At 44.4% G+C, this 25318-nt stretch overlaps 2 non-coding genes across 2 annotated transcripts; both read left to right on the top strand.

Annotated features, from left to right (window-relative positions):
* Positions 1 to 16483: 16483 nt before the first annotated feature.
* On the top strand, positions 16484 to 16603 carry LOC148165528 (5S ribosomal RNA). The gene has a single exon (XR_015771395.1). It is a non-coding gene; the product is annotated as a 5S ribosomal RNA (ribosomal RNA).
* Positions 16604 to 23068: 6465 nt separating this feature from the next.
* On the top strand, positions 23069 to 23188 carry LOC148165527 (5S ribosomal RNA). Its single transcript, XR_015771394.1, has one exon. It is a non-coding gene; the product is annotated as a 5S ribosomal RNA (ribosomal RNA).
* The last annotated feature ends 2130 nt before the right edge of the window (positions 23189 to 25318 follow it).

Below are 25318 nucleotides of genomic sequence, written 5' to 3'. Positions count from 1 at the left end.
TAATTCTTCGCCGCCGTCATCTCGAACGAAAAACAAAAACTTTTATAAAAACCATCTTCACATCGGCCCTTCTCAGGGCCAAAAATTCAACTCGAACGAATTGATTTTTTCGCCAAAATACAACAACCTATGAGAATCATGTTAAAAAGTCTTTTAGATATTTTAAAGTTAAACCGATCAATTAATTCATTATACGAGCGTAGACTGAACGGAAGATTTTCGATTACATTCAACCAAGAAAGATGATTTTTACGACTTTTCATCGTAATTTTTAGAAAAATTCAATGCCCGACTAAAGCACGAACTCGACAACTCTATCTATAATAATTTATTGATTATCTAATTCAAGAAACATTCCGATTCGTCGTAAATTTCTTCACATTTCGCACATTAATCTGTTAAGAACATACACACACACACCGGTCGCCTATACGTGCTCTCCGTCTCGATAATTTCTTGCAGCAGCAGTCGTCAGCGGTGAGCCGTAATACTACAATCAATCGTTTTATTTGCTATGAGATTTTGTTTCAAGTCACGTCTGAGGAGAGTAACTCTACCCCATATTGGACATAACCTCAAATATACTCTTCGTGGCAAAAACGTTCTTTTAACGATGGTCATTCTAACCTAAAACTGCTGTCAAAATTGTCAAAGTCGCCGCCTGGATCACAAATTAAAATGATCACTCACTCCGTACGATTTTCATTTCGATTTGAAGACAAACACACAATTGAGCAACATATTTAATTCGTTTGATTTATTTTGTGGTTCTGAAAAGAACCGTTTTTTTTTGTTTGTTTGTTTGCTTGCCTGCGGGGGGTTTGTTGTTATTCCTCTGAGGATGCGGATACACGTCATAAAATGATAAAATTAACCGCCGAAACCGTAAAGGGTACGACCTTGACGTTTCAGGGCGTAGACGACGTCCATGGCGGTGACGGTCTTACGTTTTGCGTGTTCGGTGTAAGTTACGGCGTCACGGATGACGTTCTCGAGGAAGACCTTCAACACACCTCTGGTTTCTTCGTAGATGAGACCGGAAATACGTTTCACACCACCACGACGAGCCAATCTTCTGATCGCCGGTTTCGTTATACCTTGGATGTTATCGCGTAGAACTTTGCGATGACGTTTGGCGCCACCTTTTCCCAATCCTTTGCCACCTTTACCACGACCGGTCATCTTGATAAAATTAGGAAATTCTTCGTACAAAACGACGTAGCTTCGACCAAGTTCGTTATGGAACTAACGTCAAAATTTCATTCCGCGGGACTATTTATAAGTTACGGCAGCTCCACCTCGCGTTAAAAACGAATCCACCAATGGCGTCGCCGTATGACTCATCGAGTTTATAAAACGGCCGTTGGCGCGACGAAAATTTTCAGTTGACTTTCGAACGTTCGTACGTACGGTCGGTCGTTCGGTCGAAGCAAGCAAGCAAGCCACTACCTACGTTAATTCTTTTCATTTGATTCATCCGATATCCGAGATGGCGAGAACTAAACAGACGGCTCGTAAATCTACCGGTGGCAAGGCACCTAGAAAACAGTTGGCCACGAAGGCGGCCAGAAAAAGCGCTCCCGCCACCGGAGGTGTCAAGAAACCTCACCGTTACAGGCCCGGTACGGTCGCCCTTCGTGAGATTCGTCGTTATCAAAAGAGCACTGAACTTTTGATCCGCAAGCTGCCTTTCCAACGTCTCGTCCGAGAGATCGCCCAAGATTTCAAGACCGATCTCCGTTTCCAAAGTTCGGCCGTGATGGCACTTCAAGAAGCCAGCGAGGCTTATCTCGTCGGCCTCTTCGAAGACACCAACTTGTGCGCCATCCACGCCAAACGTGTCACCATCATGCCGAAAGACATCCAATTGGCGAGACGCATTCGTGGCGAGAGGGCTTAAATTTCCTCCATCCATCCATCCATCCATCCGATCCGACCATCTAGAATTAACAAATTCTTCATCTTCGAAGGTGTTAAAAGAAGAAAAAAAAAATCGGTTCTTTTCAGAACCACAATTATTTTCCAACGAATTGAAAATTTATCGTTCGCGCATGCAACTTTTTGAGATTGAAAAAAAAAAAAAAAAAAAAAAAAAGTTAGGTTATGTGATTTATTCACAAAATTCGTACTTACATAAAACGATAAACTTTTGCTTTTTTCTTTCACATTAAATTTTCTTTTAACTGAGACTATTTGAAACATTATTATATAATAAAGTTTATCATTCTTTGTAATAACACTGTTTCGACAGTCAAATGAATAGACAAGAAAATCAAATGAAAGTATGTATCTCCTCAACAGAATGTGCATTGTCCAAGCGAATCTTTCGTTCGTTTCTTGAAAATAATTGTGGCCCTGAAAAGGGCCATTTATTTGTATCGATGGTGCCCCTACGTCGATATATACGATCGGAGCACGTTCCCGAAACCACCAGGACGTCGTCGTCGTTGAAAAAATTAAATCATCGTCGTCGACTTTTCACTTCTTTCTCTTGGGTGAAGCGGTTTTTTTCGCTTTGACGGTGACGGCTTTGGCCGTTTTCGGTTTCGGCGCTTTCGGTTTCTTGGTTGGACCGGCCTTGTTGGATTTCTTCGCTTTCGATGGCGTCTTGGGTTTGACGGGCGATCTGGAGGCGGCGCTGGCTTTCTTTTCGGGAGCGGACGCAGCCTTTCTAGCCTTCGATACGGCGACGCTCTTCTTTTCGGCGGCAGTTTTCTTAGACTTGGCCGAAGCGGCGGGGGCGGCCTTCTTACCGGCTTTTGAGGCGGATCCTTTTTCGGCGGACGTCGGCGCTGACGCGACGGAACGTTTAGCAACGCCCGTCTTCTTGGATTTCGCCGATGACGACGCGGTCGCAGCGGCAGATCTCTTTTTCGTGGCGGACGGAGCCTTAGCTGCACCGGTGACGGCAGAAGCCAACTTGAACGAACCGGAAGCTCCTTTTCCTTTGGTTTGGACCAACGAACCGGATGCGACGGCGCCCTTAAGGTACTTCTTGATGAAAGGCGCAAATTTTTCCGCGTCGACTTTGTAGTTGGCCGCGACATATTTCTTGATCGCCTGCAACGAAGAACCGCCGCGTTCCTTCAAGCCTTTGATGGCGTTGGTGACCATCTCCGAAGTGGGCGGATGAGAAGGTTTGCTTCTCGGATTTTTGGGCTTCTTCTCCTTCTTCACCGGTGAGGAGCCGGAAGTGGCACCGGCGACCGTCGAAGCTGCTTGATTTTCTACGTCGGCCATATTTTCGTCTATCGCGCGCGCGTTTTTTTCTTTTTATTATAGGTAGGCTTATTCTTCGGTGAAAGAACGAATGAACTTTACAGAACGAATTGGGCGCCAAAGTCAAAGTGTTGGCGCGTTCGAAAACGCGCGGACCGCGGACTAAACGAGAGCCTTCTCGTCGAGTTAGAAAATTCAGTGGGCCTCGAATACAGCTTTCGCGTGATGGCATCGTTCTCTTTACGCGAAGATCACCGCCTCCGGGTGCGGGAACATGAGCGATTCGGTCGGCGATGGCCTCCTGAATAACCTCAAGTTTTCCCGGACGACCAGCCGACCTCCAAAAGCGAACAAGGACCGATCGAACGTCGACTCGAACAAAGACCCTCCGAAACAAGGAGATGACATCCAAGTTCGACGCCGACGTTACGCGTTTTCCACGAATAACAGGAAAGTTCCGCTTTCGACCAGACAAACTTGGAAGCATCCTCTACAAGTTTCACGAACGAATCGGTCGAAAAGTACGTGCGATCTTTTCGAAAATCGCCTCGCAAAGAGACGCAGCACGGATCGGAGCGACGACCGACGAACCTGCAGAGTGTAGGAAAAAAATTCACAAACGGTCGAAGATGACGTCCGAGAAGGTCGAATTTTTTCAAGAACGAAGATAAAACCTTCGCCTTTCGTAGGAGTTGATTTTTGAAAACGATCTTGACGAACAGGTCGGAAAAAAAACGATGTCAATTTCGGACTCGACCATGAGAAACGAATTTGTACGACGAACGGACTTTTCGAACGACTTTTTTCGCAAAATCGACATTTTTTCCTCAAAAATTACCTCACACGACGAAATCCCATCATCGAAACATCACCGAAAACAGTTTTGACGGCGAAATTCTCGTCAATTTTACGAAAATAAAGGGAAAATCAGACGGACCACCGTCGAACATCCAGCGACGGGAACGGACGAGTTTTTTAATTTTTCTTGCCAATTCATTGCGAAAGAAGCAATTTTTCTCGACGAAACCATTTTATAATCATAAAAAAAACTCCCCAAACACCACAAACCAACAAAAATACGGAAATCTTGCATTGTTTGCATTTTTCAGACACTCTAAATAAAACTACGTCGATGTCGGCGGATTTTCAGTCGGTCGTCGGTCGACAGAAATCCAACGAAATTTTCATTTGTTCTTCTCAAAAACGAAAAACAAACAAATCAACAAAACATTCCCTACTATTAGTCGACATTTCGAGCAGAAACTACGAACGTCGAAAGATTTAAAAAATGAAATATGTAGGTGTGCGTGCGTGCGTACTTACTTGAAACTTTTTTCTTGTTTCATCGTCGCACTGGAACAAATTAAATTTTAATGCAATGTAAACGCGACCACACTTTCGACGAAAACATCTCTATGAATCGAACGACGTCGGAAAAAGAATAAATCGAGAAGAGAACAAATCATGAAACAACACACACCCACCCCGCCCGGCCCGGCCAGAGTGGTGGGAATTTCGATGAATGAACAGACAAAGAAACCAACTCTGTTATCAGTTCTAAGAAAGAAAGCAGGTAGCGGCGGCGGCGAACCTTCGACCGTACTACGGTCAGTTCATGAATTAACCCCGTCCGTTCGGAGTTTATTCATCTCCGGTCCGTGTCGGCGTTTACTTCAAGTGGGTGCTATTTCCATCTAAGCAAGCAAGTGAGTAAGTAAGTTCTCAAATTTTAAATTACGTTAATCGCAAGTGACTCGTTGAGATCGTCAAACGAACAATTTAATTTAACGCCTCATACGAGTTTTTTTTTTTCGTCATTTTGTCGCAAAAAAAAAACTAAAAAACGACTCGCAAAAAAAAATTTTTTTTTTTTCTTCTTTTAAATCTTGTACATTTTCTGACATGTGTACCATCGAAAAATGTCACATCCAAACGATCGAACAATCACAAAAAATCGTCAACGTACCATCTTGGAAAATTTTACCAGGCAACGACCATACCACGTTGAAAACTACCGGTTCTCGTCCGCCCAGTCTTGTCCGAGCGCTCGTAGCGAACGGACGTGCGATAGAGAGCTCCCCCTCTCAGTGTTTAAGTTGTGACCACAGTGCAAAGTGCCACGTGCCTTGAACAAAGTGAATCGTGTCCCAAGTGTTGTTTTAACAACAAGAGGAATTAAACCAAGTTCGATACAGCGCAGGCTGGTTAAGCCTGCACTGACCACCGAAAACATGGCCAGTTCGAGCCTCAACTGGCTGAAGCCGAAGAAAACGGTGAAAAAAGTGAAACAAAAGGTGAGGTACGTGCCAGTACCAATCGACGCTAACCGATTTCAACCAATCTCTTCTGATGAAGAGGATGAAGAAGACAACATGGAGACGGAGGAAACATCCTCCAGGACAAAAACCACCGCGACCGCGAACGAAAGGAGACCGCCGCCGATCATCATCCACGGCCGGAACATAACGCACAACCGTCTCAGAGAATTGTTCGCCGATTGCGACAACGGTTACCAAGTGCGTTACACAAGGGAGAAAACCCTTGTGTACCCCAACACGACAGACATCCACACGACGATGAAAAACAAACTCACGGCAGGAAAAGTGGAATTCCACACGTTCACCCCAAAAGGACTCAAAACGTCAACGTTTGTAATCAAGGGGCTGGACAACAACCCTGAGCCCGAATCCGTTCTTGCAGAGCTCAAGAGCTCCAAGATTGAAGCTACCAATGTGAGAAAAATGGGGCCCAACACCAAGAGGCCCCATTACATCGTAACAGTGGCCGACAGCGAGACTGTCGAGTCACTGAACAAAAAGTGTCGGGCGATTCTCAACGTCAGGGTGCGTTTCGAGAAATACCTCAATAAGAAGAAGATGACACAGTGCCACCGGTGCCAGGCATGGGGCCACGGCACGAGGAACTGCAACCTCGAACCGACGTGCGTAAGATGCTCCCAGTACCACTGGACCCGCGACTGCCCCCATAAGCCCGACCCGACGTACATTCCCAAATGTGCCAACTGCGGGAAACAAGGACACGCTGCCTCGCAAACCACGTGCGAGGTCTACATCGCCAAGGTAACCCGCATCGAGGAACTCCAAGAAGAAAGACGTCAGAAGGTCGCCAACAAGAGGGCTAAATTAGCCCCCGCGCCGATCCCAAAGGTCAATCCGTGGACCCAGCCAAAGAAACCAACAGGTGAGTCCATTGTTTTTACCGATAAATCATTTCCGCCTCTGCCGACGCCTTCAACGAGCGCAGCAAATTCGCCAATTTTAACAAGGCAAACACCAACCAAAACGAAAATTCCAGAAACAAGCAGCATGACAGAATTTTGTAAAATAAACGCCGAAATTTCCAGGCTGAACAAAAATGTAAATATGAAAAATTTGCTCATAATACTTAAAGAACTGAACAATGCACTTGAAAAATGCCAGTCTCAACAAGAAAAGCTGTTCGTCTGCATAGACGTTCTATCCAAAATGGGAGACGCTGGCTATGAGCTGTAAATTGACGATAGTTCACTGGAACGCAAACGGTCTGCATGAAAAAGCTGCGGAATTATTGAATTTTATTAAAAATGGTGGAATTCACATTATGGCAATTAGCGAAACGCGTCTCAAAAGTAAAGATCGGCTTAAATTCACCAATTACACGGTTCTCAGAAAGGACAGAACGGATGTCATTAGGGGAGGTGGGGTTGCTCTCCTAATCCGTAATGACGTCCCCTTTGAACACATTCCCACCCCAAATGTAAGATTCCTCGAAACCCTAACGATTAAGATCGAGAACAACATTTTCATAACATCAGTTTACAACCGACCAATCAACTCAATTAGGGACGCGGATTTAGACATAATTAATAATCTGGGAAGAAAGCAATTAATTCTCGGGGACTTCAATGCGAGACACACAAGCTGGGGTTGTCACGCAAACAATAGTAACGGGTTCAGGCTCTACAATTACGTAGAAAACACAAGCTTGATAATTAACAGAACTGCTGATCCAACTCATTTCCCAATTAACGGCATGACACCTACCTACATTGACTTGACAATCACGAAAAACATGGTAATCTCAGAACCCAGATCAGTGACCGCACTCAACTCGGATCACAATCCTGTGATTCTTGAGATTCCTGACATGACAATCAAAGACAAAACAATCCAAATCAATTCCTATAAACAAACCAACTGGCCCCTCTTCCGCAAAACCCTTGACAGACATGTTGAACTGACGGAAATCATTGGCACGAAAGATGATCTTGATAAACAGATTGAACTGTTCATTAAGGCCATCCAGAAGGCCAAAGACCAAGTCACGACGACGAAAACAATAAATCCTTTTCGAGACGAAATTCCGAAAGCAACCATAGAGAAAATAAAACTCAAGAACCGAATCAGAAAACTGTACCAAAGAACACGAGACCCATTTTTCAAAAACCAAGCATCTGAATTAACCAGAGAAATTAAACAAGAAATAAAAGAATTCAGACAGAACAAATGGGAAACAAAACTTGGCAAATTAAATCCGCACGATAATTCTCTATGGAAAATGACAAAAGCTCTCAAAAGACGATTTACCCCCATCTCTATCCTTAAATCCAATAACAACACAGCATTTAATAATGTGGAAAAAGCAAACACACTGGCAACATATTATGAAACGATCCACACAAGTGATAATCACAACACACCCGAACAAACAGAAATAATTGAAACAGTAAACTCTTTCAATAGTGACAATTCCCAGATAGACGCGCCTACGGCCGTCAAACCCACAGAAATCGCAAAAATCATAAGCACTTTACCGAATAACAAAGCCCCGGGAAATGACGGCATAGAAAACAGAATACTGAAAAATCTTACAGCGAAAGCTGTAAAACAACTAACGAATATAATAAATGCCATGCTTAATCTTTGTATCTTCCCGGAAAAACTTAAAGTAGCAGATGTCATCCCCATTTTGAAACCGGGGAAAAACCCCAATGCACCAAACGCATACAGACCAATTAGCCTTCTACCAACAATATCAAAAGTTGCGGAAAAGGTAATCCAAAAACGAATTAATAAGCACATTAAAGAAAACAAAATTTTACCGCCAGAGCAATTTGGTTTTCGGGAACGACATAATACCACACAGCAAGTCCTCAGACTAATAAATGACATAACCAATAATTACAACACGAAAAGCATAACAGCAATGACATGTCTTGATATTGAAAAAGCATTTGATAAAGTCTGGACAAAAGGACTAATTTACAAAATGATTCAATTGAAGTTCCCGACGCACATTACTAAATTAATAAACTCGTACTTAACAGAGAGAAAGTTCAGAGTAAAGGTAGAAGGCGAAAAGTCGGAAATGAAATCAATAAATGCGGGAGTCCCACAAGGCTCAGTGCTTGGGCCAATACTATTTAATATTTACATTCATGACATCACTAAATTCGCACAAACCAATTTAGCTTTGTACGCGGACGACACCGCCATCTACGCTAAGTCTCATTCGGGTCAGGTCGCACTCAAACAAGTTCAGATCCACATTAATCAACTCGAGAAATTCTACGCGAAATGGAAGATTAAACTCAACGCGGACAAAACGGAAACGGTCATTTTTGCAAAAAGATTCACCGGGCTAAAGATCAATAAAAAACTAAAGGTAGGGGACAGTGAAATTGAAATTAAGAACTCTGTGAAATATCTAGGAGTCACCCTAGACAAAAGGCTAAACCTAAATGAACACATAAAGAAAACGAGACAAAAAGGTGAAGCCGTCCTCAAGCAATTGTACCCATTGTTGGTCAAAAACAACTATCTAAACACGAAAAATAAGTTGCTTCTGTACAAATGCATCTTACGCCCCATCATAACATACGCAGCGCCCATCTACCGGCACAAACCACACACTCCACTAATTCCTTTGCAAAGATTTCAAAATAAATGCTTAAGACTTGCTCTTAACGCAGACAGATACACTCCGCTCCGTCAACTTCATCAGGACGCGAATCTTCCACTCCTACACCATTACATCCATTCCCTTTCCGATAAATTCTACGAAAAGCAGGTGCGGCACGTACCTCTTCTCAAACAATCCCTCAAACACCCAGCAGGAACTCACAAGTTCCCGCACTCGGGTGTCCCCAATCTAGACCGGATAATCCGCTGAATTTTGTTACAGGCAAAAGGCAGCGGAAGAAGAACCGTAAACGGCAATCGACCAGCCACTGACCATATCGGAACAGGAGTCCAGGAGCCCCCTGGAACATCAATCCGAGGATCAGGAGCCCCCGGAGCCCCCTGAAACCTCACCACTAGACCATACCGCACCAGGAGCCCAGGAGCTCCCTGGAAACAGAAACCGGACCGGAAGTCCCAAGACCTCTTTGAGGTCAACACTGTAAATAGTTTTTTAAATATCCTTTGTACATAGTAGATAATAAGGTTAGGGTTTTTACTAAAATTTCATTTTCCCTAAATTAAGGTAACCGATAAGTAGGCTAAACACCACAAATGTATGCAACCAAGGTTGCCGGTGAGCCATAAAATAAATGTAATATCTTAGATTGTATAATAAATGTAGGCTAGGTTAAGGCATCAGCGCCACACATTAGCATAAGTTAATCTTAAGTGTGATATGTATTATCTTAGTGATTGCATGCGTAACTTCAACCGAATAAAAATCCTGTTGAATTTGAAAATTTGGTTCTCGTCCGATCACCGAAGTCAAGCAACGTCGGGCGCGGTCAGTACTTGGATGGGTGACCGCTTGGGAACACCGCGTGCCGTTGTCTCTACTCTTTTCTTTTTTTATTAACATTTCTGATGTCAAACTTTTTTTAAATATATTTTTCACTATTTATATTTTCTCTCATGAACTTATATAGTATGAAGACGAAAATTTTTAATTCGTTCGAGTTGAATTTGTGGTTCTGAAAAGAACCGATTTTTTTTCTTTTTTTTCCAACCAACTTCCAAGCTGCTCGAGGAGGATTTATTTTGAACTGGTGTATTTGGTGACGGCCTTGGTTCCTTCAGAAACGGCGTGCTTCGCCAATTCACCGGGCAAAAGAAGACGCACCGCCGTCTGGATCTCCCTGCTGGTTATGGTCGAACGTTTGTTGTAATGAGCGAGGCGACTGGCTTCAGCAGCTATACGTTCGAAGATGTCGTTCACGAAACTGTTCATGATAGACATAGCCTTGCTGGAGATACCGGTATCGGGATGGACCTGCTTCAACACCTTGTAAATGTAGATGGCGTAACTCTCCTTCCTCCTGCGCTTCTTTTTCTTGTCGCTCTTCGAGATGTTCTTTTGAGCTTTTCCGGCCTTCTTGGCCGCCTTACCGCTGGTCTTGGGTGGCATTCTCTTCTAGTCGTCGAGTTAAAAAAACGTTTAAAAACAGAAAACGAGACAGACACGACGTGCACGTTACGACGAGTATACTCGATCTAAAACGCCGCACACCTAAAATCCCTCTATTTATAACGAGCGAGCGACAAACAGGCGCTCCGCCTTAGTTCGTCGTTCGACCATTGCCCTAACGAGATGGCGCTGTACCGACCATATAAATTTCTAGCCTTCGCCGCGTTCGGCATTTATTTCAAGCCGTACGTTTGTCAGTGCGCTTCGTGTCAGTCGCAGTAGGTGTTTTGCTGTTTATATCGTATAACAACATGTCCGGAAGAGGAAAAGGAGGTAAAGTGAAGGGAAAGGCGAAGTCTCGTTCCAGTCGTGCCGGACTTCAGTTTCCCGTCGGCAGAATTCATCGTCTTCTGCGTAAAGGAAACTACGCCGAAAGAGTGGGTGCAGGTGCTCCCGTTTATTTGGCGGCCGTAATGGAATATCTAGCCGCCGAAGTTCTCGAATTGGCAGGAAACGCCGCCAGAGATAACAAGAAAACCCGTATCATTCCGAGACATCTTCAATTGGCTATAAGGAACGACGAGGAGTTAAACAAGCTCCTTTCCGGCGTTACCATCGCCCAAGGCGGTGTCTTGCCCAACATCCAGGCGGTGTTGTTGCCCAAGAAGACCGAAAAGAAGCCTTAAATTTAATTCTTCGCCGCCGTCATCTCGAACGAAAAACAAAAACTTTTATAAAAACCATCTTCACATCGGCCCTTCTCAGGGCCAAAAATTCAACTCGAACGAATTGATTTTTTCGCCAAAATACAACAACCTATGAGAATCATGTTAAAAAGTCTTTTAGATATTTTAAAGTTAAACCGATCAATTAATTCATTATACGAGCGTAGACTGAACGGAAGATTTTCGATTACATTCAACCAAGAAAGATGATTTTTACGACTTTTCATCGTAATTTTTAGAAAAATTCAATGCCCGACTAAAGCACGAACTCGACAACTCTATCTATAATAATTTATTGATTATCTAATTCAAGAAACATTCCGATTCGTCGTAAATTTCTTCACATTTCGCACATTAATCTGTTAAGAACATACACACACACACCGGTCGCCTATACGTGCTCTCCGTCTCGATAATTTCTTGCAGCAGCAGTCGTCAGCGGTGAGCCGTAATACTACAATCAATCGTTTTATTTGCTATGAGATTTTGTTTCAAGTCACGTCTGAGGAGAGTAACTCTACCCCATATTGGACATAACCTCAAATATACTCTTCGTGGCAAAAACGTTCTTTTAACGATGGTCATTCTAACCTAAAACTGCTGTCAAAATTGTCAAAGTCGCCGCCTGGATCACAAATTAAAATGATCACTCACTCCGTACGATTTTCATTTCGATTTGAAGACAAACACACAATTGAGCAACATATTTAATTCGTTTGATTTATTTTGTGGTTCTGAAAAGAACCGTTTTTTTTTGTTTGTTTGTTTGCTTGCCTGCGGGGGGTTTGTTGTTATTCCTCTGAGGATGCGGATACACGTCATAAAATGATAAAATTAACCGCCGAAACCGTAAAGGGTACGACCTTGACGTTTCAGGGCGTAGACGACGTCCATGGCGGTGACGGTCTTACGTTTTGCGTGTTCGGTGTAAGTTACGGCGTCACGGATGACGTTCTCGAGGAAGACCTTCAACACACCTCTGGTTTCTTCGTAGATGAGACCGGAAATACGTTTCACACCACCACGACGAGCCAATCTTCTGATCGCCGGTTTCGTTATACCTTGGATGTTATCGCGTAGAACTTTGCGATGACGTTTGGCGCCACCTTTTCCCAATCCTTTGCCACCTTTACCACGACCGGTCATCTTGATAAAATTAGGAAATTCTTCGTACAAAACGACGTAGCTTCGACCAAGTTCGTTATGGAACTAACGTCAAAATTTCATTCCGCGGGACTATTTATAAGTTACGGCAGCTCCACCTCGCGTTAAAAACGAATCCACCAATGGCGTCGCCGTATGACTCATCGAGTTTATAAAACGGCCGTTGGCGCGACGAAAATTTTCAGTTGACTTTCGAACGTTCGTACGTACGGTCGGTCGTTCGGTCGAAGCAAGCAAGCAAGCCACTACCTACGTTAATTCTTTTCATTTGATTCATCCGATATCCGAGATGGCGAGAACTAAACAGACGGCTCGTAAATCTACCGGTGGCAAGGCACCTAGAAAACAGTTGGCCACGAAGGCGGCCAGAAAAAGCGCTCCCGCCACCGGAGGTGTCAAGAAACCTCACCGTTACAGGCCCGGTACGGTCGCCCTTCGTGAGATTCGTCGTTATCAAAAGAGCACTGAACTTTTGATCCGCAAGCTGCCTTTCCAACGTCTCGTCCGAGAGATCGCCCAAGATTTCAAGACCGATCTCCGTTTCCAAAGTTCGGCCGTGATGGCACTTCAAGAAGCCAGCGAGGCTTATCTCGTCGGCCTCTTCGAAGACACCAACTTGTGCGCCATCCACGCCAAACGTGTCACCATCATGCCGAAAGACATCCAATTGGCGAGACGCATTCGTGGCGAGAGGGCTTAAATTTCCTCCATCCATCCATCCATCCATCCGATCCGACCATCTAGAATTAACAAATTCTTCATCTTCGAAGGTGTTAAAAGAAGAAAAAAAAAATCGGTTCTTTTCAGAACCACAATTATTTTCCAACGAATTGAAAATTTATCGTTCGCGCATGCAACTTTTTGAGATTGAAAAAAAAAAAAAAAAAAAAAAAAAGTTAGGTTATGTGATTTATTCACAAAATTCGTACTTACATAAAACGATAAACTTTTGCTTTTTTCTTTCACATTAAATTTTCTTTTAACTGAGACTATTTGAAACATTATTATATAATAAAGTTTATCATTCTTTGTAATAACACTGTTTCGACAGTCAAATGAATAGACAAGAAAATCAAATGAAAGTATGTATCTCCTCAACAGAATGTGCATTGTCCAAGCGAATCTTTCGTTCGTTTCTTGAAAATAATTGTGGCCCTGAAAAGGGCCATTTATTTGTATCGATGGTGCCCCTACGTCGATATATACGATCGGAGCACGTTCCCGAAACCACCAGGACGTCGTCGTCGTTGAAAAAATTAAATCATCGTCGTCGACTTTTCACTTCTTTCTCTTGGGTGAAGCGGTTTTTTTCGCTTTGACGGTGACGGCTTTGGCCGTTTTCGGTTTCGGCGCTTTCGGTTTCTTGGTTGGACCGGCCTTGTTGGATTTCTTCGCTTTCGATGGCGTCTTGGGTTTGACGGGCGATCTGGAGGCGGCGCTGGCTTTCTTTTCGGGAGCGGACGCAGCCTTTCTAGCCTTCGATACGGCGACGCTCTTCTTTTCGGCGGCAGTTTTCTTAGACTTGGCCGAAGCGGCGGGGGCGGCCTTCTTACCGGCTTTTGAGGCGGATCCTTTTTCGGCGGACGTCGGCGCTGACGCGACGGAACGTTTAGCAACGCCCGTCTTCTTGGATTTCGCCGATGACGACGCGGTCGCAGCGGCAGATCTCTTTTTCGTGGCGGACGGAGCCTTAGCTGCACCGGTGACGGCAGAAGCCAACTTGAACGAACCGGAAGCTCCTTTTCCTTTGGTTTGGACCAACGAACCGGATGCGACGGCGCCCTTAAGGTACTTCTTGATGAAAGGCGCAAATTTTTCCGCGTCGACTTTGTAGTTGGCCGCGACATATTTCTTGATCGCCTGCAACGAAGAACCGCCGCGTTCCTTCAAGCCTTTGATGGCGTTGGTGACCATCTCCGAAGTGGGCGGATGAGAAGGTTTGCTTCTCGGATTTTTGGGCTTCTTCTCCTTCTTCACCGGTGAGGAGCCGGAAGTGGCACCGGCGACCGTCGAAGCTGCTTGATTTTCTACGTCGGCCATATTTTCGTCTATCGCGCGCGCGCGTTTTTTTCTTTTTATTATAGGTAGGCTTATTCTTCGGTGAAAGAACGAATGAACTTTACAGAACGAATTGGGCGCCAAAGTCAAAGTGTTGGCGCGTTCGAAAACGCGCGGACCGCGGACTAAACGAGAGCCTTCTCGTCGAGTTAGAAAATTCAGTGGGCCTCGAATACAGCTTTCGCGTGATGGCATCGTTCTCTTTACGCGAAGATCACCGCCTCCGGGTGCGGGAACATGAGCGATTCGGTCGGCGATGGCCTCCTGAATAACCTCAAGTTTTCCCGGACGACCAGCCGACCTCCAAAAGCGAACAAGGACCGATCGAACGTCGACTCGAACAAAGACCCTCCGAAACAAGGAGATGACATCCAAGTTCGACGCCGACGTTACGCGTTTTCCACGAATAACAGGAAAGTTCCGCTTTCGACCAGACAAACTTGGAAGCATCCTCTACAAGTTTCACGAACGAATCGGTCGAAAAGTACGTGCGATCTTTTCGAAAATCGCCTCGCAAAGAGACGCAGCACGGATCGGAGCGACGACCGACGAACCTGCAGAGTGTAGGAAAAAAATTCACAAACGGTCGAAGATGACGTCCGAGAAGGTCGAATTTTTTCAAGAACGAAGATAAAACCTTCGCCTTTCGTAGGAGTTGATTTTTGAAAACGATCTTGACGAACAGGTCGGAAAAAAAACGATGTCAATTTCGGACTCGACCATGAGAAACGAATTTGTACGACGAACGGACTTTTCGAACGACTTTTTTCGCAAAATCGACATTTTTTCCTCAAAAATTACCTCACACGACGAAATCCCATCATCGAAACATCACCGAAAACAGTTTTGACGGCGAAATTCTCGTCAATTTTACGAAAATAAAGGGAAAATCAGACGGACCACCGTCGAACATCCAGCGACGGGAACGGACGAGTTTTTTAATTTTTCTTGCCAATTCATTGCGAAAGAAGCAATTTTTCTCGACGAAACCATTTTATAATCATAAAAAAAACTCCCCAAACACCACAAACCAACAAAAATACGGAAATCTTGCATTGTTTGCATTTTTCAGACACTCTAAATAAAACTACGTCGATGTCGGCGGATTTTCAGTCGGTCGTCGGTCGACAGAAATCCAACGAAATTTTCATTTGTTCTTCTCAAAAACGAAAAACAAACAAATCAACAAAACATTCCCTACTATTAGTCGACATTTCGAGCAGAAACTACGAACGTCGAAAGATTTAAAAAATGAAATATGTAGGTGTGCGTGCGTGCGTACTTACTTGAAACTTTTTTCTTGTTTCATCGTCGCACTGGAACAAATTAAATTTTAATGCAATGTAAACGCGACCACACTTTCGACGAAAACATCTCTATGAATCGAACGACGTCGGAAAAAGAATAAATCGAGAAGAGAACAAATCATGAAACAACACACACCCACCCCGCCCGGCCCGGCCAGAGTGGTGGGAATTTCGATGAATGAACAGACAAAGAAACCAACTCTGTTATCAGTTCTAAGAAAGAAAGCAGGTAGCGGCGGCGGCGAACCTTCGACCGTACTACGGTCAGTTCATGAATTAACCCCGTCCGTTCGGAGTTTATTCATCTCCGGTCCGTGTCGGCGTTTACTTCAAGTGGGTGCTATTTCCATCTAAGCAAGCAAGTGAGTAAGTAAGTTCTCAAATTTTAAATTACGTTAATCGCAAGTGACTCGTTGAGATCGTCAAACGAACAATTTAATTTAACGCCTCATACGAGTTTTTTTTTTTCGTCATTTTGTCGCAAAAAAAAAACTAAAAAACGACTCGCAAAAAAAAATTTTTTTTTTTTCTTCTTTTAAATCTTGTACATTTTCTGACATGTGTACCATCGAAAAATGTCACATCCAAACGATCGAACAATCACAAAAAATCGTCAACGTACCATCTTGGAAAATTTTACCAGGCAACGACCATACCACGTTGAAAACTACCGGTTCTCGTCCGATCACCGAAGTCAAGCAACGTCGGGCGCGGTCAGTACTTGGATGGGTGACCGCTTGGGAACACCGCGTGCCGTTGTCTCTACTCTTTTCTTTTTTTATTAACATTTCTGATGTCAAACTTTTTTTAAATATATTTTTCACTATTTATATTTTCTCTCAGGAACTTATATAGTATGAAGACGAAAATTTTTAATTCGTTCGAGTTGAATTTGTGGTTCTGAAAAGAACCGATTTTTTTTCTTTTTTTTCCAACCAACTTCCAAGCTGCTCGAGGAGGATTTATTTTGAACTGGTGTATTTGGTGACGGCCTTGGTTCCTTCAGAAACGGCGTGCTTCGCCAATTCACCGGGCAAAAGAAGACGCACCGCCGTCTGGATCTCCCTGCTGGTTATGGTCGAACGTTTGTTGTAATGAGCGAGGCGACTGGCTTCAGCAGCTATACGTTCGAAGATGTCGTTCACGAAACTGTTCATGATAGACATAGCCTTGCTGGAGATACCGGTATCGGGATGGACCTGCTTCAACACCTTGTAAATGTAGATGGCGTAACTCTCCTTCCTCCTGCGCTTCTTTTTCTTGTCGCTCTTCGAGATGTTCTTTTGAGCTTTTCCGGCCTTCTTGGCCGCCTTACCGCTGGTCTTGGGTGGCATTCTCTTCTAGTCGTCGAGTTAAAAAAACGTTTAAAAACAGAAAACGAGACAGACACGACGTGCACGTTACGACGAGTATACTCGATCTAAAACGCCGCACACCTAAAATCCCTCTATTTATAACGAGCGAGCGACAAACAGGCGCTCCGCCTTAGTTCGTCGTTCGACCATTGCCCTAACGAGATGGCGCTGTACCGACCATATAAATTTCTAGCCTTCGCCGCGTTCGGCATTTATTTCAAGCCGTACGTTTGTCAGTGCGCTTCGTGTCAGTCGCAGTAGGTGTTTTGCTGTTTATATCGTATAACAACATGTCCGGAAGAGGAAAAGGAGGTAAAGTGAAGGGAAAGGCGAAGTCTCGTTCCAGTCGTGCCGGACTTCAGTTTCCCGTCGGCAGAATTCATCGTCTTCTGCGTAAAGGAAACTACGCCGAAAGAGTGGGTGCAGGTGCTCCCGTTTATTTGGCGGCCGTAATGGAATATCTAGCCGCCGAAGTTCTCGAATTGGCAGGAAACGCCGCCAGAGATAACAAGAAAACCCGTATCATTCCGAGACATCTTCAATTGGCTATAAGGAACGACGAGGAGTTAAACAAGCTCCTTTCCGGCGTTACCATCGCCCAAGGCGGTGTCTTGCCCAACATCCAGGCGGTGTTGTTGCCCAAGAAGACCGAAAAGAAGCCTTAAATTTAATTCTTCGCCGCCGTCATCTCGAACGAAAAACAAAAACTTTTATAAAAACCATCTTCACATCGGCCCTTCTCAGGGCCAAAAATTCAACTCGAACGAATTGATTTTTTCGCCAAAATACAACAACCTATGAGAATCATGTTAAAAAGTCTTTTAGATATTTTAAAGTTAAACCGATCAATTAATTCATTATACGAGCGTAGACTGAACGGAAGATTTTCGATTACATTCAACCAAGAAAGATGATTTTTACGACTTTTCATCGTAATTTTTAGAAAAATTCAATGCCCGACTAAAGCACGAACTCGACAACTCTATCTATAATAATTTATTGATTATCTAATTCAAGAAACATTCCGATTCGTCGTAAATTTCTTCACATTTCGCACATTAATCTGTTAAGAACATACACACACACACCGGTCGCCTATACGTGCTCTCCGTCTCGATAATTTCTTGCAGCAGCAGTCGTCAGCGGTGAGCCGTAATACTACAATCAATCGTTTTATTTGCTATGAGATTTTGTTTCAAGTCACGTCTGAGGAGAGTAACTCTACCCCATATTGGACATAACCTCAAATATACTCTTCGTGGCAAAAACGTTCTTTTAACGATGGTCATTCTAACCTAAAACTGCTGTCAAAATTGTCAAAGTCGCCGCCTGGATCACAAATTAAAATGATCACTCACTCCGTACGATTTTCATTTCGATTTGAAGACAAACACACAATTGAGCAACATATTTAATTCGTTTGATTTATTTTGTGGTTCTGAAAAGAACCGTTTTTTTTTGTTTGTTTGTTTGCTTGCCTGCGGGGGGTTTGTTGTTATTCCTCTGAGGATGCGGATACACGTCATAAAATGATAAAATTAACCGCCGAAACCGTAAAGGGTACGACCTTGACGTTTCAGGGCGTAGACGACGTCCATGGCGGTGACGGTCTTACGTTTTGCGTGTTCGGTGTAAGTTACGGCGTCACGGATGACGTTCTCGAGGAAGACCTTCAACACACCTCTGGTTTCTTCGTAGATGAGACCGGAAATACGTTTCACACCACCACGACGAGCCAATCTTCTGATCGCCGGTTTCGTTATACCTTGGATGTTATCGCGTAGAACTTTGCGATGACGTTTGGCGCCACCTTTTCCCAATCCTTTGCCACCTTTACCACGACCGGTCATCTTGATAAAATTAGGAAATTCTTCGTACAAAACGACGTAGCTTCGACCAAGTTCGTTATGGAACTAACGTCAAAATTTCATTCCGCGGGACTATTTATAAGTTACGGCAGCTCCACCTCGCGTTAAAAACGAATCCACCAATGGCGTCGCCGTATGACTCATCGAGTTTATAAAACGGCCGTTGGCGCGACGAAAATTTTCAGTTGACTTTCGAACGTTCGTACGTACGGTCGGTCGTTCGGTCGAAGCAAGCAAGCAAGCCACTACCTACGTTAATTCTTTTCATTTGATTCATCCGATATCCGAGATGGCGAGAACTAAACAGACGGCTCGTAAATCTACCGGTGGCAAGGCACCTAGAAAACAGTTGGCCACGAAGGCGGCCAGAAAAAGCGCTCCCGCCACCGGAGGTGTCAAGAAACCTCACCGTTACAGGCCCGGTACGGTCGCCCTTCGTGAGATTCGTCGTTATCAAAAGAGCACTGAACTTTTGATCCGCAAGCTGCCTTTCCAACGTCTCGTCCGAGAGATCGCCCAAGATTTCAAGACCGATCTCCGTTTCCAAAGTTCGGCCGTGATGGCACTTCAAGAAGCCAGCGAGGCTTATCTCGTCGGCCTCTTCGAAGACACCAACTTGTGCGCCATCCACGCCAAACGTGTCACCATCATGCCGAAAGACATCCAATTGGCGAGACGCATTCGTGGCGAGAGGGCTTAAATTTCCTCCATCCATCCATCCATCCATCCGATCCGACCATCTAGAATTAACAAATTCTTCATCTTCGAAGGTGTTAAAAGAAGAAAAAAAAAATCGGTTCTTTTCAGAACCACAATTATTTTCCAACGAATTGAAAATTTATCGTTCGCGCATGCAACTTTTTGAGATTGAAAAAAAAAAAAAAAAAAAAAAAAGTTAGGTTATGTGATTTATTCACAAAATTCGTACTTACATAAAACGATAAACTTTTGCTTTTTTCTTTCACATTAAATTTTCTTTTAACTGAGACTATTTGAAACATTATTATATAATAAAGTTTATCATTCTTTGTAATAACACTGTTTCGACAGTCAAATGAATAGACAAGAAAATCAAATGAAAGTATGTATCTCCTCAACAGAATGTGCATTGTCCAAGCGAATCTTTCGTTCGTTTCTTGAAAATAATTGTGGCCCTGAAAAGGGCCATTTATTTGTATCGATGGTGCCCCTACGTCGATATATACGATCGGAGCACGTTCCCGAAACCACCAGGACGTCGTCGTCGTTGAAAAAATTAAATCATCGTCGTCGACTTTTCACTTCTTTCTCTTGGGTGAAGCGGTTTTTTTCGCTTTGGCGGTGACGGCTTTGGCCGTTTTCGGTTTCGGCGCTTTCGGTTTCTTGGTTGGACCGGCCTTGTTGGATTTCTTCGCTTTCGATGGCGTCTTGGGTTTGACGGGCGATCTGGAGGCGGCGCTGGCTTTCTTTTCGGGAGCGGACGCAGCCTTTCTAGCCTTCGATACGGCGACGCTCTTCTTTTCGGCGGCAGTTTTCTTAGACTTGGCCGAAGCGGCGGGGGCGGCCTTCTTACCGGCTTTTGAGGCGGATCCTTTTTCGGCGGACGTCGGCGCTGACGCGACGGAACGTTTAGCAACGCCCGTCTTCTTGGATTTCGCCGATGACGACGCGGTCGCAGCGGCAGATCTCTTTTTCGTGGCGGACGGAGCCTTAGCTGCACCGGTGACGGCAGAAGCCAACTTGAACGAACCGGAAGCTCCTTTTCCTTTGGTTTGGACCAACGAACCGGATGCGACGGCGCCCTTAAGGTACTTCTTGATGAAAGGCGCAAATTTTTCCGCGTCGACTTTGTAGTTGGCCGCGACATATTTCTTGATCGCCTGCAACGAAGAACCGCCGCGTTCCTTCAAGCCTTTGATGGCGTTGGTGACCATCTCCGAAGTGGGCGGATGAGAAGGTTTGCTTCTCGGATTTTTGGGCTTCTTCTCCTTCTTCACCGGTGAGGAGCCGGAAGTGGCACCGGCGACCGTCGAAGCTGCTTGATTTTCTACGTCGGCCATATTTTCGTCTATCGCGCGCGCGTTTTTTTCTTTTTATTATAGGTAGGCTTATTCTTCGGTGAAAGAACGAATGAACTTTACAGAACGAATTGGGCGCCAAAGTCAAAGTGTTGGCGCGTTCGAAAACGCGCGGACCGCGGACTAAACGAGAGCCTTCTCGTCGAGTTAGAAAATTCAGTGGGCCTCGAATACAGCTTTCGCGTGATGGCATCGTTCTCTTTACGCGAAGATCACCGCCTCCGGGTGCGGGAACATGAGCGATTCGGTCGGCGATGGCCTCCTGAATAACCTCAAGTTTTCCCGGACGACCAGCCGACCTCCAAAAGCGAACAAGGACCGATCGAACGTCGACTCGAACAAAGACCCTCCGAAACAAGGAGATGACATCCAAGTTCGACGCCGACGTTACGCGTTTTCCACGAATAACAGGAAAGTTCCGCTTTCGACCAGACAAACTTGGAAGCATCCTCTACAAGTTTCACGAACGAATCGGTCGAAAAGTACGTGCGATCTTTTCGAAAATCGCCTCGCAAAGAGACGCAGCACGGATCGGAGCGACGACCGACGAACCTGCAGAGTGTAGGAAAAAAATTCACAAACGGTCGAAGATGACGTCCGAGAAGGTCGAATTTTTTCAAGAACGAAGATAAAACCTTCGCCTTTCGTAGGAGTTGATTTTTGAAAACGATCTTGACGAACAGGTCGGAAAAAAAACGATGTCAATTTCGGACTCGACCATGAGAAACGAATTTGTACGACGAACGGACTTTTCGAACGACTTTTTTCGCAAAATCGACATTTTTTCCTCAAAAATTACCTCACACGACGAAATCCCATCATCGAAACATCACCGAAAACAGTTTTGACGGCGAAATTCTCGTCAATTTTACGAAAATAAAGGGAAAATCAGACGGACCACCGTCGAACATCCAGCGACGGGAACGGACGAGTTTTTTAATTTTTCTTGCCAATTCATTGCGAAAGAAGCAATTTTTCTCGACGAAACCATTTTATAATCATAAAAAAAACTCCCCAAACACCACAAACCAACAAAAATACGGAAATCTTGCATTGTTTGCATTTTTCAGACACTCTAAATAAAACTACGTCGATGTCGGCGGATTTTCAGTCGGTCGTCGGTCGACAGAAATCCAACGAAATTTTCATTTGTTCTTCTCAAAAACGAAAAACAAACAAATCAACAAAACATTCCCTACTATTAGTCGACATTTCGAGCAGAAACTACGAACGTCGAAAGATTTAAAAAATGAAATATGTAGGTGTGCGTGCGTGCGTACTTACTTGAAACTTTTTTCTTGTTTCATCGTCGCACTGGAACAAATTAAATTTTAATGCAATGTAAACGCGACCACACTTTCGACGAAAACATCTCTATGAATCGAACGACGTCGGAAAAAGAATAAATCGAGAAGAGAACAAATCATGAAACAACACACACCCACCCCGCCCGGCCCGGCCAGAGTGGTGGGAATTTCGATGAATGAACAGACAAAGAAACCAACTCTGTTATCAGTTCTAAGAAAGAAAGCAGGTAGCGGCGGCGGCGAACCTTCGACCGTACTACGGTCAGTTCATGAATTAACCCCGTCCGTTCGGAGTTTATTCATCTCCGGTCCGTGTCGGCGTTTACTTCAAGTGGGTGCTATTTCCATCTAAGCAAGCAAGTGAGTAAGTAAGTTCTCAAATTTTAAATTACGTTAATCGCAAGTGACTCGTTGAGATCGTCAAACGAACAATTTAATTTAACGCCTCATACGAGTTTTTTTTTTTCGTCATTTTGTCGCAAAAAAAAAACTAAAAAACGACTCGCAAAAAAAAATTTTTTTTTTTTCTTCTTTTAAATCTTGTACATTTTCTGACATGTGTACCATCGAAAAATGTCACATCCAAACGATCGAACAATCACAAAAAATCGTCAACGTACCATCTTGGAAAATTTTACCAGGCAACGACCATACCACGTTGAAAACTACCGGTTCTCGTCCGATCACCGAAGTCAAGCAACGTCGGGCGCGGTCAGTACTTGGATGGGTGACCGCTTGGGAACACCGCGTGCCGTTGTCTCTACTCTTTTCTTTTTTTATTAACATTTCTGATGTCAAACTTTTTTTAAATATATTTTTCACTATTTATATTTTCTCTCAGGAACTTATATAGTATGAAGACGAAAATTTTTAATTCGTTCGAGTTGAATTTGTGGTTCTGAAAAGAACCGATTTTTTTTCTTTTTTTTCCAACCAACTTCCAAGCTGCTCGAGGAGGATTTATTTTGAACTGGTGTATTTGGTGACGGCCTTGGTTCCTTCAGAAACGGCGTGCTTCGCCAATTCACCGGGCAAAAGAAGACGCACCGCCGTCTGGATCTCCCTGCTGGTTATGGTCGAACGTTTGTTGTAATGAGCGAGGCGACTGGCTTCAGCAGCTATACGTTCGAAGATGTCGTTCACGAAACTGTTCATGATAGACATAGCCTTGCTGGAGATACCGGTATCGGGATGGACCTGCTTCAACACCTTGTAAATGTAGATGGCGTAACTCTCCTTCCTCCTGCGCTTCTTTTTCTTGTCGCTCTTCGAGATGTTCTTTTGAGCTTTTCCGGCCTTCTTGGCCGCCTTACCGCTGGTCTTGGGTGGCATTCTCTTCTAGTCGTCGAGTTAAAAAAACGTTTAAAAACAGAAAACGAGACAGACACGACGTGCACGTTACGACGAGTATACTCGATCTAAAACGCCGCACACATCATTTGGTCTGTGGTTACTTTTTCGTGGTCTCACGATCTTCGTGTTCTTCCACAGTCATGGATCCTTTTCTTCGGTGGTTTTCTTCTTTCTTCTTGTTTTCTTCGGTGGCCTATTGTTTCGGTGGTTTTTCTTCTTTCTTCTTCGGTGGGTCTTGTGTTTCCAGTGTGGGACCTTTTCTTCTTCTTCTTCTTCTTTCTTCTATTCTTCTTCCATTGCGAGTCTTGGCCTCTTGAATCTTCTCGTGGTGGTTTCCTCTGTTTGCTTCCGAATTGTTGGGTTGTCATGTTCTGCTGCCTTCTCGAAGTGCCTCCTGGCGATCTTCTGGATGACATCTTCAATGGGTGGAATCTTCAGGTCGTTGTGGATTTGTTCGTTGGTCATGAACCATGGGGCGTCGATGGCGTTCCTCAGGGTCCTGTTCTGCACGATTTGGAGTTTCTTCTTTCTTCTTTCGTCTGCTTGGTTCCAGGTTGGTGCTCCGTACGTCATGGTGGGCCTAATAACAGAAGTGTAAATACGTATTTTGTTTTCAATACTTACCTTACTCCTCCGGTTGAGGAGTGGGTAGAGTTCCTGGTTGATCCTTTTCGCCTTGATTTCCGCTTCGTTGATGTGCTTCTGGAAGTCAAGTTTTTGGTCCATGGTGATTCCAAGGTACTTGACTTCCGTCTTCCATGGGATGTCTTCTTCGCTGAACTTGATGCTTCTTATTGGTTTGTGCTTCTTTGGTCTCTTCGTGAAGATGATTCCGTTGCTCTTCTTCCCGTTGACTTTGATCTTCCATTTTTCTGTCCATTTTTCGATTTCCTCCAGGTGGGTGTTGATCTTCTTGGCGAGTCCTGCGGTGTGTCTTCCTTGGGCCAGGATGGCCGTGTCGTCCGCGAACGTAGCGATGACGGTGTCATCCGTCGTTGGAACGTCCGCGGTGTAGAGCAAATACAGGAGCGGCCCTAGGACAGAACCCTGAGGGACTCCTGCTTTGCTCCACTTCTTGGTGGATTCCTCTTCGTTGACTTTGACCTGAAAACAGCGATTAGTAAGGTACGAGTGGATTAACTTACCGTAGGCCAACGGGATCCGGAAATCGATAAGTTTCCGGACGAGTCCTTGGTGCCAGACTCTGTCGAAGGCCTTTTCGATGTCCAAAAAGACTCCTGTTGTCACTTTTGAGACGTTGAATCCTTGGATGATGAAGTCTGTGATCCTTGTTGTTTGGTGGATGGTTCCGTGTCTTCTTCTGAATCCGTGTTGTTCTTCCGGGATGATTTTTCTTTCTTCAATTACTTCGAGAATTCTTCTTTGGATGACTCGTTCGGCTACCTTGCTCAGACTGGAGAGCAGACTGATGGGTCGGTAGCTGGCGGGGTCCTTCTTCTTCTTTCCTGGTTTGTGGATCATGATGATTCTTGCTTCCTTCCATGCTTCCGGGAACTTCCGGAGACCTAAAATTGCA

This window comes from Gnatocerus cornutus, unplaced genomic scaffold, assembly GCF_029298725.1.
Source record: "Gnatocerus cornutus isolate USDA-ARS CGAHR unplaced genomic scaffold, icGnaCorn1.1 ctg00000290.1, whole genome shotgun sequence".
Classification (NCBI taxonomy): domain Eukaryota; kingdom Metazoa; phylum Arthropoda; class Insecta; order Coleoptera; family Tenebrionidae; genus Gnatocerus; species Gnatocerus cornutus.
Note: the sequence above shows the minus strand (reverse complement) of the source record. Positions and strands in the feature narration are given on the sequence as shown.